We start from the raw sequence: 18,449 nt of genomic DNA, 5'->3' as shown, positions 1-18,449 counted from the left end.
TCCTTCTTCTACAAAACTAAAAAACGCAGGTTGACAAGCCCAGAAGAGATTGGGAAATTTACGAGAAGGTACAAGGAATTACAAGTTGAAGAAGAAGAGGTGAAGGGTGCAGGAGCAGGAAGAGGATCAGGACTAAGAGATGAGTCAGAATCAGTGGAAGAGGAAGAGGAGCAGGGTAAAAGATCCGAGGAAGAAGAAGAAGACGAAGAAGGAGGTGAAGAAGAAGAAGAAGAAGCAGAAAAGGAAGACAGACTATAGATAAACAAATAAAATTATTTAATTTGACTGCAAGATGGCGTTAAAATTATGGAATTGGAATGTTAATGGGATGAATGATAAAAGAAAACGAAACAAAATTGAACAATTTCTCAAGAAGAAAAATTTGGACATTATATGTTTGCAGGAAACGCACGTGGCAAGAAGACACAGGAAAATTTTGATAAATAAGAGACTAGGGAACGAATTTATATCATCAGATAAAGAGAAAAAAAGAGGTGTGGTTCTATACACCAAAAACAAAATTGAAGCCAAACAACTCTTTAAAGACGAAGATGGGAGAATTATAGCAGTACAGATCAAGTGGCAAGGCGAAAACTTAATAATTGTCGGGATCTATGCACCTAATGGAAATAAGACTGATTTTTATAAAACTTTGGAAGAAAAACTATTTGAATATATGGATCAGAAGATCATAATAATGGGTGATATGAACGGTGTGGTCTCTCTACAGATGGATAGATTAAGAGAAGGAAGAAACAAAGAAGGGAAACTTCCAAAGTCTTTTTTCTCAATGACTAAGAATTGTAATTTGATTGATATTTGGAGGCTTAGACACCCGCTGGAAAAACAATTCACGTACTATTCAGAACCAAATCAGTCAATGTCAAGAATCGATCAAATTTGGGTTTCAAATGAACTGACTCCAAGAATTCAAAAAATTGAAATTCAACCTAAAGTAATCTCAGACCATAACCCAATAGAATTGGAATTAAAAGGATTTGAGGAAAGATCTTTTAGATGGAGAATTAACGACTATTTACTGGACGACGAAAAGATTATGGATAAGGCACGAAAGAAACTAACCGAATATTTTATAGACAATCTTAATAAAGGCACAAAGATTAGTATTGTTTGGGATGCAAGCAAAGCAGTGATGAGAGGTTTCTTTATTCAGCAGAACTCACTGAAGAACAAATTTAGGGAAAAAGGGAAAAAAGAAATCTTGAATCAGATTATGGAAAAGGAGAAAAAATTAATTAAAAAACCAAACAGCTTAAAGATCAAACAAGAAATTAAGATCTTACAGACGCAATTTTCAATTATTATAAATAAAGAAATAGAATGGAACATCAAAAGACTACGACAGAGAAACTTTGAATTTGCGAATAAATCAGGCAAACTGCTTGCATGGCAAACTAAAAAGAGAAAAGAACAGAATACAATCAACAAAATTACTGTGAATGGAGAAGAGAAAGTCTCCCCAAAAGAAATTAGGAAAGGATTCTTGGACTTTTACAGTCAATTATATAAGGATAAAGAAAGAAATAATGTGAAGAAAATTGAAAGATTTTTAAGAAATAAAAAGGTGCAGAAGATCCCGACAGAACAAAAAGACAAGCTGAACACCCCAATTGAAGTTGACGAGATTAAAGAAGTCGTAAAGGAATTGAAGAGAGGAAAGGCCCCGGGACCAGACGGATTTACATCAGGATACTATAAGGAAATGAGCGAAGTTTTGATGACCCCATTGAAAGAAGTAATAAATAATATTTTAAAAACAAGAGAGATTCCAGATACATGGAAAGAAGCATTTATAACATTAATTCCCAAACAAGATTCAGATCTAACACAAGTTAAAAACTATAGGCCTATTTCTCTATTGAATACAGATTATAAAATATTTGCGGGTATCTTAGCAAAGAGAATTAAAAAGATATTAATGAGTATCATCCACAAAGACCAAGCAGGGTTCCTGCCAGGCAGACAATTGAAAGACAATGTTAGAAATATAATTAACATTTTGGAATATCTGCATGCCAGGAACGAGAAGCAAGCGATACTAATGTTTGTGGATGCTGAAAAGGCCTTCGATAACATAATATGGGAATTTATGTTGAAAAATCTTGAATATATGGGGGTAGGAGAAGAGTTCTTTAATGGTATCAAGGCAATATACACAGAGCAGCGAGCTAAATTGATAGTTAATAACGTGGTTTCCGAAGATATAAAAATATCTAAAGGAACAAGACAGGGATGTCCGCTCTCACCATTGTTATTTATAACGGTTCTGGAGGTCTTTTTAAATGCAATAAGACAAAATAGTCGAATAAAAGGGGTAACAGTAGGTCAGAACGAATATAAAGTGAAAGCTTTTGCCGACGATCTGGTTATAACGATGGAGGAACCTTTAGAAAGTGTTAGAGAGGTACTGGAGGAGATTGAACAATTTGGGATGGTGGCCGGGTTCAGATTGAATAAGAAAAAAACCAAAATAATGGCTAAAAATATGGAGCAGGATAAAACAGAAACATTGCAACAACAAACGGAGATTGAAGTAGTGAAGAAAGTAAAATACTTGGGAATATGGTTAACAACTAAAAATATTGACCTGTACCAGAATAATTATGTTCAAATATGGAAAGGTATAAAAAAAGACCTGGAGGTGTGGAATAGAATGAAGCTGTCCTTTTGGGGCAGGATTTCTATAATTAAGATGAACGTGCTCCCAAGGTTGCTATTTTTGTTTCAGACAATCCCCATAATTAAGGGGAGCGGAACCTTCAAAGATTGGCAAAAAGTGATATCAAGGTACATCTGGCAGGGCAAGAAGCCAAGAATAAAATATAAACTACTCACAGATGCGAAAGAGAGAGGAGGCTTCGCCCTGCCAGATTTGAAACTATATTATGAAGCAGCATGTATTTGCTGGCTAAAGGATTGGATTAAGCTTGAAAATAAGGAATTATTAGATCTTGAAGGTTTCGACAACAGGTTCGGGTGGCACGCCTATTTATGGTGTGATAAAAAAAGGGTTCACAAAGGATTTGGAAACCACATCTTCAGAAATTCGTTAATAGAAGTATGGGACAGGTACAAAAGTCTTTTAGAACCAAGGGTCCCACATTGGTTATCTCCGTTGGAGGTCATGTGTGTAAAGAAAGTGAACATGAGAGGTAATTGGGCTACATACGGAGAATTGGTAACGAAGGAAGGAGGAAAATGGCAACTAAAACCATATGAACAAGTAAAGAACTATGTATATGATTGGTTACACTACTTCCAAGTAAATGAAATGTTTAAGAAAGATGTAAAGGAAAAGGGGTATATAGAAAAAGACTCTAGGTTTCAATTGGATATAATTAATAGTGAAAATAAGACTTTGTCAAAAATGTACAAGATATTGTTGGAATGGTGTACGAAGGACGAAGAAGTTAAATCAGTAATGATACACTGGGCTAGAGATTTTGGACACAATATTCAATTTGATGATTGGGAGAAACTATGGAAAGAAAATTTAAAATTCACTGCATGCATGGGATTGAAGGAAAATGTGATGAAAATGTTCTACAGATGGTATATCACACCGGTCAAGCTAGCCAAAATGTATAAAACGGATAATAAGTGTTGGAAATGCAAAGAAAGGGAGGGAACATTTTATCACATGTGGTGGGAATGCAAGAAGGTTAAGAACTTCTGGGAAGGGATATATAATGAACTAAAAAAAATGTTAAAGTATACTTTTGTCAAGAAACCAGAAGCCTTTCTTTTAGGTATCACAGGAAAAGAGATAAGAAGGAAAGACTTTAAGTTATTCCAGTATGCGGTTGTGGCAGCAAGAATTTTACTAGCCCAGATGTGGAAACAGGAAGAAACACCGACAATTCAAGAGTGGAGATCGAAATTAACAGATTATGTGGAGTTAGATAAACTGACTGGAAAAATAAGATATCTTAAAAATCAAAAGTTCATCGAACATTGGGGAAAGTTTGTAGATTATCTGAAAAACTTATGTGATTCACAAACAACGCTAGTGGGGTTTCAAGAAGCACTGTAAAGGCTAAGATGTACTGTTTGGAAAATAGATATTGGTAAAGGTGAAAGTTAAAAGGCAATGCAAAAAAGGAAATGCGTTATAGTTAAGAGTATATATGGATGATTACCAGAAAAATCGAAGGAAGTCTAAAAAGTATAATCTGTGAAAATTTGGTTAGAAATATATGCTCTTTGTTGTAAACTAATAAAAAGTATATTGAAAAAAAAAAAAGGAAGTCAAATCACAGGAAGCTCTCTAATCCCTGTTGATGCCTATTGTTATTATTTATCCAGTGCAATCCCGAACGTGGCTACTCAGAAGTAAGTGCAACTGAGTCCAATTTTATTTTTATTTAGCAAAATTTATATAATGCTTGATGGTAGTGAAACCGCTAAGTGGTTTACATGGAATATTAAAATTATCAATAAAAAGCAATTTAATATATCTTCAAAATTACAGTAAAAAAAGGAAGAAGATTAAAACATGTTCGCCACTTCAATGAGACTTACTCCCGAGTAAGACTGGAGCCATGCAGTATTTCTATACATTTCTCATATCCACAAGAGGTGAAATGTATAGCTCTGCATCTGGTCCAAACAAATCCCAGATACTGAACCAAATTGAGTCAAGTTGGGCTGATCCCAGATTTGCATAGGCAGGCCTGGACCCTCAGGTTAGGTCAACGCAGAACGATCTGGTGCTGTCAAAAGAGGGAGCAGTTTGCTTCCACCATTGCCAATTGTAAGTTTAATTATAGTTTAAAACCTTAATTAAACATGTGGTTGCGAGGGGGATAAAGTAGACAATGCAGACAAGAGTTTCTGTCTGATTGGCTCCTCCCCCCACCCCTCTGTCTCCCCGCTGACCAAATTATGCTTTAAAGCGCTTATTAAACATTAGGGTTGTACAAGGCCCCCATTTCACTGGAGCCAACAATATTTCCCTCTCCCCTTTCTCTAGTTCTGATGAGTATCTCATTCAAAAATTGAGAGACATCCCCAAGGAACAGAAGAACAATTCCTAGCCATTAGCTCCCGCTAGTAACCATGAACCTGCCTAAAAAAGAATGGGCAGCCGGCAGCCATAACCAGTAATATTTATTTGTTAATAATATTTACTGGCCTTCCTGTAGCTGAGTTTTCAGGGTGGCTTACAGCAACGATGATGCTGTTTTAAAGAACTTTGTTTTTCTTACTCAACTTTCTCATATAGTTTCTTCCTTTTGTCAGTTCATAATGTACTCTGTCTGACTGCATTAAAATAAAGCCTCATTCAGCTTTTTAAAGAGCAACCTTCAGTTAATTCCACTCAAACGTATTATTTCTGCCTACAGTTAAAATGAAGTTGGAGATTTTCTTTGTTAAAACTACAACAACAATAATTAGTTGTAATTGCCGCACGGCACAATTATCCTAACATTCTTTGGCTTCTAAAGCTGGTGAATGGAAGTTGTTAACCTGAGTCTGGTGCTGTAATCGCACTTCAACTTCAAGGTGTTTTGCAGCTAAACCAGCAACCTGCCACCTTTGACTGCATTAAAAATGAGCCGTGAAATCAAATGGTGTTCTGGAGGACTAAATGTACAATGCAGTTTGAAAGTATGGAGATTATATGTTCTTCTCAGCCATCCTGACTTGAAAAATGGAAAGATTTTAGCACAGAGGCATTCCCATACATAATTTTTTTACCTCAGGAAAAACTCTGAGGAGTGCCTTCTCCTGGCTTAACTTCCAGTTCAGTCTCTGTGCTTCTCGCTTCCAATTCTATTATCTTGTCAGTGCAGAATTTGCACAGCAATTCATTGTTCACCTGACTCTATCCCTCACTGAAGTGAATTAAAAGTACCCTTCAAGGACTCTGTTCCTCACATGAGGCAGGCATAATATAAAACCTTAGTCATGTCATGGCCATCTCTTGCTTTGCTGCAATTTTCTCCTTCCTTGCTTGGACTCCTGTCATTTCTCTCCTTATCCGTCAATTCAGAATGTCTCTGTTAAAATAACATATTCTGTGTCTCTGAGGGGTTGTGGGTGGGATCACAAGCTTCCCTCCCTTCCTCCTTACATCTGAGAGAGATTATTTTAATGGGAGGAAGTGAACCCTTGGTTCAATCCCAATTAAACAGTATTTTTTTCCCCCTTCAAAAATGTGAAAATCAATTAAACATTATCTTGTCACTTTCTGCATTCAGTCTTTGTGGGAATGTTCAGGGTGGCAGGAGAGGGTATATTTATTAATACCCTTCCTAACTTGCGCTAGCAAGTTCCTTTACCTAGCAGAGTGCATTCCCCTTTACGAAGAAGAAAACTTGTTGCAAACTCGTGTGAGTTTCTTAAAACAATACGCAATTCATTCTGGCTTGTCCAGATTGAAATGTGTTCTAATATTTTCCTGGTAAGACCCTTTGAATCCCTCCTAAAAGAATAAATACACCACAGTCTTATTCATAAGTAACAAAAAGAAAGTTTACTCATGATCAGGTGGAGTACAGTGTGATCCCTGAAGGCAGGTTTAAGGCTTAAAGTTACAAACTTATACTAACAGGTTTATCCCATAAGGGAGATGACCTGGGGGACTGCTTGGCTGGCAGCCAGCAGTTCATTCCAGGAAGTTCGCAGGACAAAAGGAAGATGGAAAGGAGAGTGTTATGTACTGAGTTGAATAGGATCCAAACTGCAGCAGTCTGATTGGTCCTAGAACAATGCAGCAGTATGATTGGTTGGCAGGAACTACCCAATCATGCTCCAGATAGAAGTGAATCCACAACCTGATTGGCTTACAGTAGAATTCCGGAATTAGCCAATCATGTGCAGCCCATTGTGTAAATAATGTATATAAAGCAGATACTTTGATGGGACATTCATTCATTCCTCCTCACCACTATGAGCTGAATAAAGAGCATGAAATCACTTCGCGACTCTGAGTATATTTCACTGGCGACGAAGGTGGGATCCCGCTGAGCTGACTGCCACACACAGCACCGCAGCACCGCCACCTGCCGCACCGCTGCCTCGCACCGTGTTCCAGGCTTCAGCTCCGGGACACAAGAAACTCAGAATGGCAACCGACAACAGCTTCTCGCCATTCAACCCAGCATCTGGAGACTGGGAAGCATACGCCTCCCGTTTCACCTTCCTCCTAGAAGCCAAAGGGGTCACCGACGAAGAAGACGCCAAGAAGAGGGCGATATTCTTCAGCGTCTGCGGAGAGGAGACGTTTGAAATCGCCCGGGCTCTCCTTGCGCCTGAAGACGTCGCTACTGTTCCATACAAAACAATAATGGAACAGCTGAAGGGGCACTTTTCGCCGCAGCCCTCAGTGGTGGCTCGTCGAAATGCCTTCTACGCAAAGCGGCAAGCCCCTGGCGAAACCATAACTGGGTCCAATCAGACTGCTGCAGTTTGGATCCTATTGTTCTAGGACCAATCAGACTGCTGCAGTTTGGATCCTATTCAACTCAGTACATAACAGAGAGAGAGTGGCAGCATGCCTTGGCCTTCTACAAGGTCTGGAAAGGTCACGCCCACCCACTAGTCACATGCAAGGAAGGATGCTCCAGGCCAGGAGGAAAAGGAAGTTTCGACTGATTGGACCAAACATTCCCTTGCATGTCCACTCTAGGGGGGGAAAGGAATGTTGTACTTGACTGCTCTCAGTGGATTACATCCCACAGTCTTTACATTTAAAAGCCAACTTTTTAAGGAGGAAGACATAGTGTAAATACATCTTGTTATTCCTCACATAGTGTTATTTGATCCGGTATAAACATGTAGTCATAACCTCAGGGTACAGAGTATTTTATTATTTTTGTTTATTTAGATGTTGTTAAAATCAGAAACGTTTCAATCAAGTGTCACTGGTCTTTATGGCTGAGCTATCCTTTTAAAGCCCCTATCCAATTCTGTTTTCAGTATGTTAAATTATTTTTCATTTTAAATATGTTAAATTATTTTTCATTGTGTACCTGTGATACGTTTGCTTTAGCTTTTAGTTGGTTTCTGTAGTTATTTTAATGTGTAAAGTACTTTGGGATGTTTAAAACGATTCTTTTTAAAACACGAGTTAATAAATAATGATTAAAAAAACACATCCACGAGAATTTATTCCACAAGGATGAACAACATTTTATTGTGAGGGGAAATTTCAAAAGCGTTCATCCCTGTCACTGCCATTTTATGTCTAAATATAGGACCCAAAATGTGCTCACTTCAATATGAGCCCAAACCATGGTTTCCTGTGCCACTGGTTAACCTGGTATGATAATGTTTTCAGTGGCATGCAAAACCGCTGCCATGTGCTTAGTGGAACGGCCATGTTAAATCTACAACAAAGTGAAAACTATCATAGTTAGTAATACACTGAAACAGCATAAAAAAAGCTTGTGCTTTTAATTATGTTACTATTGAGACTTCAAACTAGCATCCTCCGTATGCCTGTAGCTTTGCAATATTAATGAACTTGCCATGCTGTGTAGCGGCTCAGCCCAGGCCCCCCTCCCTTTTAGCCTGAAGGGATGCTCTGTGAGCATCATCAATTCAATCCAATTATATTTATGTAGTTCTTTCATGATTATTATTTTTTCAGTAGCAACAGCTATCGCTTGGTGCATTTGTGCCATATACCAAACCTCTTCCTATACCCAGAGTGCAATGCCTTCCTCACAGCTGCTTGTAGCGTTATGTGCACAAATCAGAAGTTGTAAGCGTGTGGGAGCAGCTACAATAAAGAGGTAACAACCCCTTGCCCTCTACCTGGAGAAGAGGATATATTTTGTGCAAGTCGCCCTTTTTGTCAGTGCTGCTTGTGATGAGCCTGCTAATCTCAGGCCTGAAAGACCAAGGGAAATCTCCCTCTTGGAACAAGCTCAGGTTGGTTTATAGAGGTCTCCTGTTTACATGGATGTGGGAGCTCAAACCTAGAGCCATTTTGTCTCTGCCTAATGTGCCTCTCCTTTGGTAGGATCGACCAGGAACAATTCCTGATGGTGGCTAGTTTTGCAATTCTGCCTTCCACATTACTATTAAAGCTGCATCAAAGTTACTGAAAAATTGAGTTTTTTAAGCATTGGAAGGTAAGATTCTTAGGCAATGTTCAACCTTGTATGTTGTTTTCACTCATATAATTTTACATTTGAGTTAAAATGTAACCGTAACTAAGGGCACCCAATAAGTTATATAATGTTTCTTAAAGCATAATTGACTTTTGTATATGAATACTTGATAGTATTGTATAGATAGAAAGAAAATATTTTCTTTCTTTTGTAATGATTTTAATTTTTGCTTTTTAAAAAAGAAAAAGGTTCAGGAACTCTTTCCATCTGCATACCCTAGCCTGGGCACCAGGGCAGAACTGTATCTGAAGCCGCATCTTCTGAGAAGGGTAGCAAGATGAGGCGGATTGCCTCAGGTGACAGGCTTTTACTATTATGAGGACTCCAATTCAGCTTTCCATCCCAGGCGCTAAATTCAGAGATGGTTTCAGCCATCTCTGCCTTCTGACCTAGATAAATGTCACTCAAATGCCTGACTGTGGCTAGTTAGTAGGGAAGAGGGAAGCACTCTGCGCATGTTCATGGTTGCAAAGAGCTGTGCTTTGGCATAAGAAGCAGATTTTCTGGCTCGGATTAATCCCAACAACAATGAGCTCAGTGATCTGACAGCTTGTGGTGATAGCACCCCTTTAAGTGGTTTATGGGAATGAATTAGAACCTCAGAAATAATGACCGCTCCCCGCTTAAAACGGGGGGCGCCCTTTGCGTGGACGCGCGCAGCCCCTAGATCTGGAGCGGCTCCAACAGCATAGGCTTGGTTTGCCTTCCCTCAGGTGGGATACCTGGAGGTCTCCGCCTACCTCAGTCATTTGTCCAATCCCACCTGGGGGAAGCGTTGCCAAGGAGACCAGGCCAGGTAGGGGAGGGATTACCTGCCCACACAATAGAGGGAGGATCTTACCTGGGAATCCTCACTTGGCTCTTTGCGGCGGCGATACCAGGGTTCCCCGTTAAAGGGGTTTCTGAAGGGAGGCTTTGACCGTACGCCGAAAGGTCGTCATTGCTCTCCCCTGCGGCGGCGTAACGGGGACGGCTATCTCTGCTTGAACATATGTTCTCCAGAGCCGGCCCATCCCCCCCACACACACACTGGATAACCCTGATGCTCCCTAGGTCCCCGGCTGGGGACTGGGGAGGGAGAACGCCCAATGCCTGAGCCAAGGTCTACCCACATTTGAAATTTAATAAAGTTGTGGCCAATTTAATCCCATAGCACGTTGTCATGAGTCGTTATTCCACATGACGGGGGGGGACCACGCGGGATCTGGGGACTCCGCCTGTCCACGCAATGAGCTTACGTCTGTCTCCTGTTAGGCATCAAGGTCCGTGTCACAAGGTAACTGGGTAGAAGAGGTAAACGGCCATGGTCTAAGTTCCCATGAAACCTGGATTGGTGGGCGCTCTTGGCAGCCAACCAAGCTGAGGTCCATCCATGTCTATTTGAGCTCTTGGCAGCATCGTGTTCCGTTGCTCAGCCTACTGAGATTTAAGTGTAAGTGTTTATGTTAATTAGCTGGATAAGTTAGTATTCGTTGTTTCCTAACCTCCTGAGCTATTTTAATCTGTGTAATCATTTGGAGTTTTTCTCTCTTGTAGAGTTTTGTTTTAGTAAAGTCTGCGTATGATTTTATGAAATTTGGTCTGGTCCGAGTTCCTGAACCCTTTAATTTTGACCACACTTTTCAGAGCAAGGATCAAACCAGGAAATGGGTATTTGAATGCTACAGAAAAGTTTTGAACACAAAAAAGGTATCACAAACTCCACATGATTATGTTCTTACATGTTTCCATGCAGTCCTAATATTAGATTTAAAATGGTTTGCTTGCGTTAAATGGCTCTTATTGTAAAGCTCCGGTTTTATATAGCTTTGATTATACCATACAAAGGACAAAGAGAAAGGCTTTTAGTCAATGAGTGTTTCTAAACTGAAGGAAAAGCATTTTTAAGAAGCATCAATTTACTCACTCCCCCCCTCACCTTTCAACATTTCCTTTTTCTCCATGATACTAATGAGTACCTGATCAGCCATTATTCCTAAGAAAACATTTCAATGGGCACTGCAAAGCCTTTCATCTGAATGTATAATGAGAAAATTCTCTCTATAAATAATTTGTCAGCGTTTAACAAGAATGCCTAATTCAGAGCTGGCTGGGTTTAGGAACCATGTTCTCGTTTATATTAGTGGCTGTCAAGTCTAAGACTGTAAACTCTATATTTACTTACACTTCAGGTTACAGACTCCGCTAACCCAAAAATATTACCTTGGGTTCAGAACTTTGCTTCAGGATGAGAACAGAAATCTTGTGGTGGCGGCGCTGCGGCTGCAGGAGGCCCCATTAGCTAAAGTGGTACCTCAGGTTAAGAACAGTTTCAGGTTAAGAATGGACCTCTGGAACAAATTAGGTTCTTAACCCGAGGTACCACTGTAGATAGATATAGATAGATAGGATATGAGCAGGTGATTAATTTTTTATTATTATTATAGCCAACAATTTTCCTCTCCTGGGGCAATCATAAGTAGTTTGAGAAAAATACACATTACATAAAATGAATCTACTTTTGTTTCCTAGTTTCCCTCTCCAAGGACCATTTCAAAATATAACTTGAAAAATAATGCATTTTTAATTTAAACATCCGAGAGTTTATCCTCTCCCCATGCCTGTAACTCCCATGCGTATGAATCCTTTACTGCCAAGTCCAGGCCCTTCTCTCTCATCAGCAGCTCACGCATGGAGAGCAACATTTGCGAGTGAGCTGCTTCTCCCTAATGGCTCCGTAAGAAAGAGACTGGACTGGAACCCAAAGAGTTTTATAATAAAAATTAGAACAAGACTTTTCGTGGCGTAGCTTAACCTTGCCAGTGTAACTAACTCCTCTACTTCTCCCTGCCAAATTCTTGCTAAGCTTTTTTTTAAAACCAAGTTTTGTCTACCTGTTCAGAATTTCGTATTGCCAGACCTTTAAGGTTGACAAAGCACCATGCAGCAAGTTGAAGGGTCTGCTAAGAACATATGAATTATGTAGTCCAACATTTCAGCAGTGACGACCCGTATTCTTCCAGAAAGCTCACAAGGAAATAATGGTGACAGCCTTCCTGGTTTTTTTTTTGCCCACGACATTAGATAATCTGAGGTACAACCAAAATTTGCAGTGTGGAATATGTTCCTTTTCAAAATACCAGCCAGACAGTCCCTTTTCCAGGATACTCTACTCCAGCCCCCTGGCTTTCCATTCCTTCCCCCAGTCCCTCAATCAGAATTCTGCTGCCAATGAGCATACGTACTCCTCCCACTAACTGGACTATTTTAGCAGTCCACCTCATTTAGCTTTCCCTCACCTTTGTATTAGGTGTGGATGGTTTTGACCACAGCAGCAGTACTCAGACATGAGCATTAGAAATAGTGGGGATGACATTATGTTGAACATCAAGATTCTGCTTACCTATCGTGGCTAATAACGATGATTGATTGATCCATTAATATTGCCCTAATCTTTCCTGAAGCCTGCTAAGCTAATGGCCATCAACATACAACGTGAAGTAATGAACTCCATAAGTTATTCATGTGCTATATGAATAACTTCTTCCTTCTGCCTGTCCTGCTGAGCAGTTAACACTGGATGACCCTGAATTCTAGGTCTGGGGAGCAACTTTTCTCTATATTCATTCCCTCCAGCTAGTTCTTTTACAAACCTCGGTCCATCATGTCTTTCTTCTGAACTGAAAAAAAAATATCCAAACACTACACCTGTGTTAGCAGGGGGAGGGGGGAGTGCCAAGTACCAGACTGCTTTGCCTGACCTTCTCTGTACTTTCCCAAGCACTCTGATATTCTTCTGTTTCTTTCACAGCTGTGCAGTTGTTGCAATCTAGCTGCCCTCTCTCCTTCCTCACCAATGCTTTAGTGCACAGCCAAAATGTTGCAGAAGGAGATTAAGCAAATGGACTGTAGCAGCCAGTGGCGTGGCGTGGGGGGTGCATGGGGGGCCGGCCGCACCGGGCGCAACATCTGGGGTTAGGGCAAATCCATGGGTTAGGGGGCGCAAATCCACGGGTTAGGGGGCGCAAATTACTTGCCTTGCCCCGGGTGCTGACAACCCACGCTACGCCACTGGTAGCAGCAACACCATAAAGGGGAAGGGTAGTGCCAGAACCCACCACCACCTATGGCAGGGTGATGGAACTCTTCTGTGATGTGTGAGGGCAGAACTGCTTTGCAGACCAGGAAAATGAGTGCTAGCAAGCACCCATAGCCTCAGATTGCAAATAAACTCCCAGTACAGTATACCAAGTGTCCAGAAAAGATCTTTGGGGCAAGAGAGTATTCTTCAGTCTTGCATTGGCATTGAAGTGGTGTTTTTTTTTTTTAAGAAGGTGAAGTCCTGAAGGCAGTTGGTAGGGGCATCTTCACTTCAGGGGTCTTCAGAAGTGGGTGGGTTGTCTTTGCCCCATGGCCACTGGTTTGGTGTTGCAGACTCTTTCAATCTCCTTATAGAGCAAATGGAGATTATAATGTTGCCATCAGATTGCCTAAGAAGATTCAAAGAGACTGTGTCCCCAAAACTGGATTCTAGATAAGAAATTGATTCCAATTAGGTGAGATCTAATCTGGAAGACATTCCTGGGGAAGTGTAACCAGGAAAACCAGAACAGTAAAGCGGAAGTATCCAAACTTGCAACAAGAATTTCTACATGCTGGGTTGGAACTGGTAAAGACTAAAGTTGAAGTTAATAATTCCATTTGGAACAGACTTACTGTCAAATGTATTTTTAGAATACTTATTTATTTTTCAGTGATAGCTCTGGATTTTAAGCAGCATCTGTCTTTTGCCCTGTTTTTGTTTTTTAATTATGCTTACTGTTCATCATTTTCAGGTAGAAAAATATAAGAACATTGTGCTTTCAGTAAAACTGATCATTCTACAAATTAATGTGAATGTCAAAAGCTGTGCAGCCTATCCCAGAAGCACATGGCAGGGAGAATTTTGGCAGAGAAAGATTCCTTCTGCAATATTGTACCAAGAGAAGTTCTGCTCACCAAGTCCCTTCCTAGCATGGAGCCATGCAGAGCACAGGAGTCTTATTTTCATCGTAGTTGTCATTAAATGCAACAACAAAACATTCCTCATGAAAGCTAATTTGTCTCACACAATTATTTACTAGGGGAGGAGGTATTATAAGGGGAAACAGGAGGAAATCAGATAGACATGCCAACATTAACAATGTTCTTTCCTGGTTTAACTCATTATCCTATGTCTACCCTATGATTGTGGTGAGGCACCAGTGTAGAGCTTTGTCAAAGCACATTGGCAGAATTCATTTACATTTTTCATACACACGGTTGGTTTCTCAATTAGCTGGTGCCTCTCAGCATAAGCTCTCAATTGTAACTGTGAACAGTTCAGTGAAGATGTCTGCTCAATGTTGCAGCAGTAGGCAAAAATAAACCCCTGGTGGAATATAAGGATGTGGTTTTTAAGAAGCAAAAGAGAATATAAAACTTGCCTCAACAGAATTGCTTAGCTAGATTAATGCTATGTCTGCATCTGATACAGCTCAGTAGAAATTGTAAGGGGCAAGTGCCTTTTATCATGAGGTCAGTAGTTGAATTCCAGAACATCTCAGACCCAATAAGAATTTATCAACATCAAAAACTGATGGTTTAAGCAGAATGAACTAGGAAGCTTGGCAAGGATGTCTTAAAAGCCTTGTTTTCACATAAAGCTTAGCTGGCATTGGGAAGAACAGATCTGAAGGCAACTGTGTTGTGAGTAACATGAGCCAAGATGATACCAATAAAGTTTTGCAATTCAGTGCAGACATAACCCAAGTGATGGTGAGTCTTCTGTGTGCTGGAAGGGAAACTGATCCTCACAAACACTTCTGAAAGGACTCCAATCACCTGCTAGGCTAACAAGGATAGCAAAAGACACTTAATGTCTCCTTTAGTCTCACATCCTATGCAAACTAACTTCAAAAGTGCCAGTGGGTAACAATGCATATTGTCTTGACCTAAATTAATTATTTGTACTTAATTCCTCTTCTGTAGGAAGACCTCTGGATCATTTCCAGAAAATGGAAATGGCCAGAAGCAGCCTAAAAAAAAAAAGTGGGGTGAGAAAAGAAACTAAAAGGCAAAATAGGGTCTGAATCCTAAAGTGACCACTTTGTATTTTGTGTGTGTGTGTGTGTGTGTGTACACATATATATACATATACATACACATTGTGTGTATGAGGGGGTTGGGTGCAGAACACTTATTTGTTTATTCTATACAGTAGTTACTGCTGTTATTGAGGTTCCCTCAAAAGACAGGGTGAAGAAGCCAGGATTTTGCACCCTTTTTTTATGATATTTATTCAGAGTTTCAAAAGTACAAGAAAAAGGACCAAAAAAAAGAAAAAAAGGAACAAATGCATCACAACAAAAAAAGAAAAAAAGACAAATCCCATATTACATCTTTTCATTTGCTTAATTCTTTGACCTCCTCACACCTCCCTTTTTGTATTCTAATTTAATTCGTTGTTTCAGCAAATTCTTTCCGTCTTTCTCAGTTCTTATTTAGATAGTCTAACCTATTAGTTAACTCAACAAATCCTTTCCATCTTTTGACATATTCTGTTATTCAATTTACCTTGATTTATTTAACCTTGTCTTACCATAAAAAGAAAACCTTAATGTTCAAAATTTAAAACATATTTATACATAACTCCTTATATCCTTTCTACTAAAGCCAGATAATTCCATTCCAACATTTTCCCTAATATTTCATTAGTTTTACACTAATTCCAAAAATAAAAAGAAAATTTTCCTTTTATAGGCTTTTATTTTTTATTTTTTATTTTTTATCCAACGTCCCTTCTTCCTGGTCTCAGGTTATGTCAGTCCTTACTGTCCATTCCATCCAGTCCATCAACCTGGTGATCTTATGTCCGAGGCCCTTAAGTCTCTTCTATGCCTCTTCTGCAGATTTTCTTCTTCTTGTTTATGCTTACACTTTTCCTTATCTTTTGTTGGTTTCTTTCTTAATTTCTTCCCTTTCTCCTTGAGGAGTAGGTCTCTGGGGGATTCCAACCGATAGTTATATCCATCTTCCTTCATCAGACTAGCCCATTCCCCACAGTCCCACTCCCCGCCATCATCATTGTAATCCAAAAAGTAACTATCCAAAAAATAGTTGTCAGCATATTTCCAAGTCACCCCAAAGTTAAGAGACTCATTAACTCCAGGCTCTCCCAGGCCCACTCCAAATTCAATCTTCCAAAACAGCGGCTTATGCTCCTGCAGGGCTTCGAATCTCTCCATTTGTGTTGCTTGGGGTGCGATCGCAGCCTCCTCCATCTTCATCTGCCCTTGCACTTGCCCAGTCAAACCAATTTCCTGAGTTGGTCGCTGCATAATTTCTGTTTCCTGTTAATCCATATTCACTGGCTACAGCAGTCATCAAGTCCAACTTCTCCTTCATCAAACCCGTCTTCTCATGCAACTGCTCCAGCAAAGCATTTGTCTTGCAAAAAGCAGACACCAAAACTTCCTCCCCACACATTTCTATTCAAGGTCAAACGGCTGGTCCCACGATCCCAATCTCGCAGCTGTGAGGTCTCCAAGTAAACTGCAGCAACAAATTGATAAGCTCCCTCTAGGGGACACAATTTCTATTTGTATCCATCTTTTTAAAACATGTCCAACAAAAGAAAGTTACTTTCAATTTTCAATTTTCAAATGCTTTGTTTCTTTAAAATGCAGAAGGCAGCATTGAAGTCAGTTTGGTTCTCTTTTTTAACTATCTGTCAAAATGCTCCACGTACAATCAATGGACGTCTCCGGCAATTTCTGTCCTGACACCCCATTCCCAGGTTTGAGACGATGGAAACTTATTTTCCTTTACTCCCTCTCCTGCAGGCTTAAACAGTCAGATTCCCCCCCCCCTTTTCACCTGCTTCCAAGGGGGTTTTATTAGTTGTAAATGCAGGAAATTCCAACCTTTAAGACAACTTTCCAGGCTATGAGATTGTAAGGTTTTTGCTTCAGTCTATTTACAAAAAGCGGGAGGCGGACTTCCTGTTTTGAACCTTCCCGCTTCGGAGCCTAATTCAAGTATTTCTTGATCCAATTTTCCGTTTTTACTCACGGGTACTTGTTTAGAGTCCAATAGTCAACAGGAAAAAGTCAGCGCTCTCTGGCGATGGCTGTGCGGCTTCCCTCCGTGAAAATAGCAATCAGTTCGCAGCACCGCGCTGCTCACCCCACTTCGCTCCGGCGCCCCAAATTGGGGTTCCCCACGAGTAGGGGAGGCGCTCCTGGTGCTCTGCTGAACCCCACGTTCCCAGGCTCCCTCCGCCTGGGATTTCTAGCGGGTCCCCACCTTCGCCGCGGTGGGCAGACCCAATTTCCACGGAGCCCGTTCCCCCGATCGGAGGAACTCCGCCATTCGCCGATGGCGCTAACCCGGAAGTTGGATTTTGCACCCTTTCTACCCCTTTAGTGTCACTACAGCTTTAGGAATAGGTAAGGAACAAAGCATTAGCCAATTTATTTTTCATTTCCCCCATTCTTGCTGTGAATCTGAGTGTTCTTCATATACATTTGCTTGATAAGGCCAAAGATTAAATGATGAGATGATTGTTCATGGCACATTTTCCCTACAGCAACAGTTCTTCATACATAATCTTTCCATTTGCACCATTTACTGATCCTCTAGGGTGAAGATAGGTCATGTCTGACAAGTACTCTGTGAAGCTATGGCATTACAATTCTAACAACAAATATATAGCATTTGTTGTTGTTGTTGTTGTTGTTGTTGTTGTTGTTGTTGTTGTTGTTGTTTAGTCGTTTAGTCGTTTAGTCGTGTCTGACTCTTCGTGACCCCATGAACCAGAGCACGCCTGTCTTCTACTGCCTCCCGCAGTTTGGTCAAACTCATGCTGGTAGCTTCGAGAACACTGTCCAACCATCTCATCCTCTGTCGCCCCCTTCTCCTTGTGCCCTCAATCTTTCCCAACATCAGGGTCTTTTCCAGGGAGTTTTCTCTTCTCATGAGGTGGCCAAAGTATTCCAGTGAGCACTCAGGGCTGATTTCCTTCAGAATGGATAGGTTTGATCTTCTTGCAGTCCATGGGACTCTCAAGAGTCATTAAAGCAAAGGTTTATACACTTCTGTAGAAGCAATGCACAGGACACACATATATGTTGAGGAATTTGGTTTGTACAGTCCAGTCACATCCGCACTTGTGCATGTAAGCAGAACTTGTTATTAATGGCTGTCTTTTGTTAAAAAAAATGAATGCTGCAACATTAATTGGGCTCCTGATGAAGTCAGTTCCACATTCTGTTGTTCACTGCATAAAATAAGTACAAAGCTTGTCTT

The sequence above is a fragment of the Podarcis filfolensis genome (genome assembly GCF_964270895.1).
Source record: "Podarcis filfolensis genome assembly, chromosome: 7".
Classification (NCBI taxonomy): domain Eukaryota; kingdom Metazoa; phylum Chordata; class Lepidosauria; order Squamata; family Lacertidae; genus Podarcis; species Podarcis filfolensis.
Note: the sequence above shows the minus strand (reverse complement) of the source record.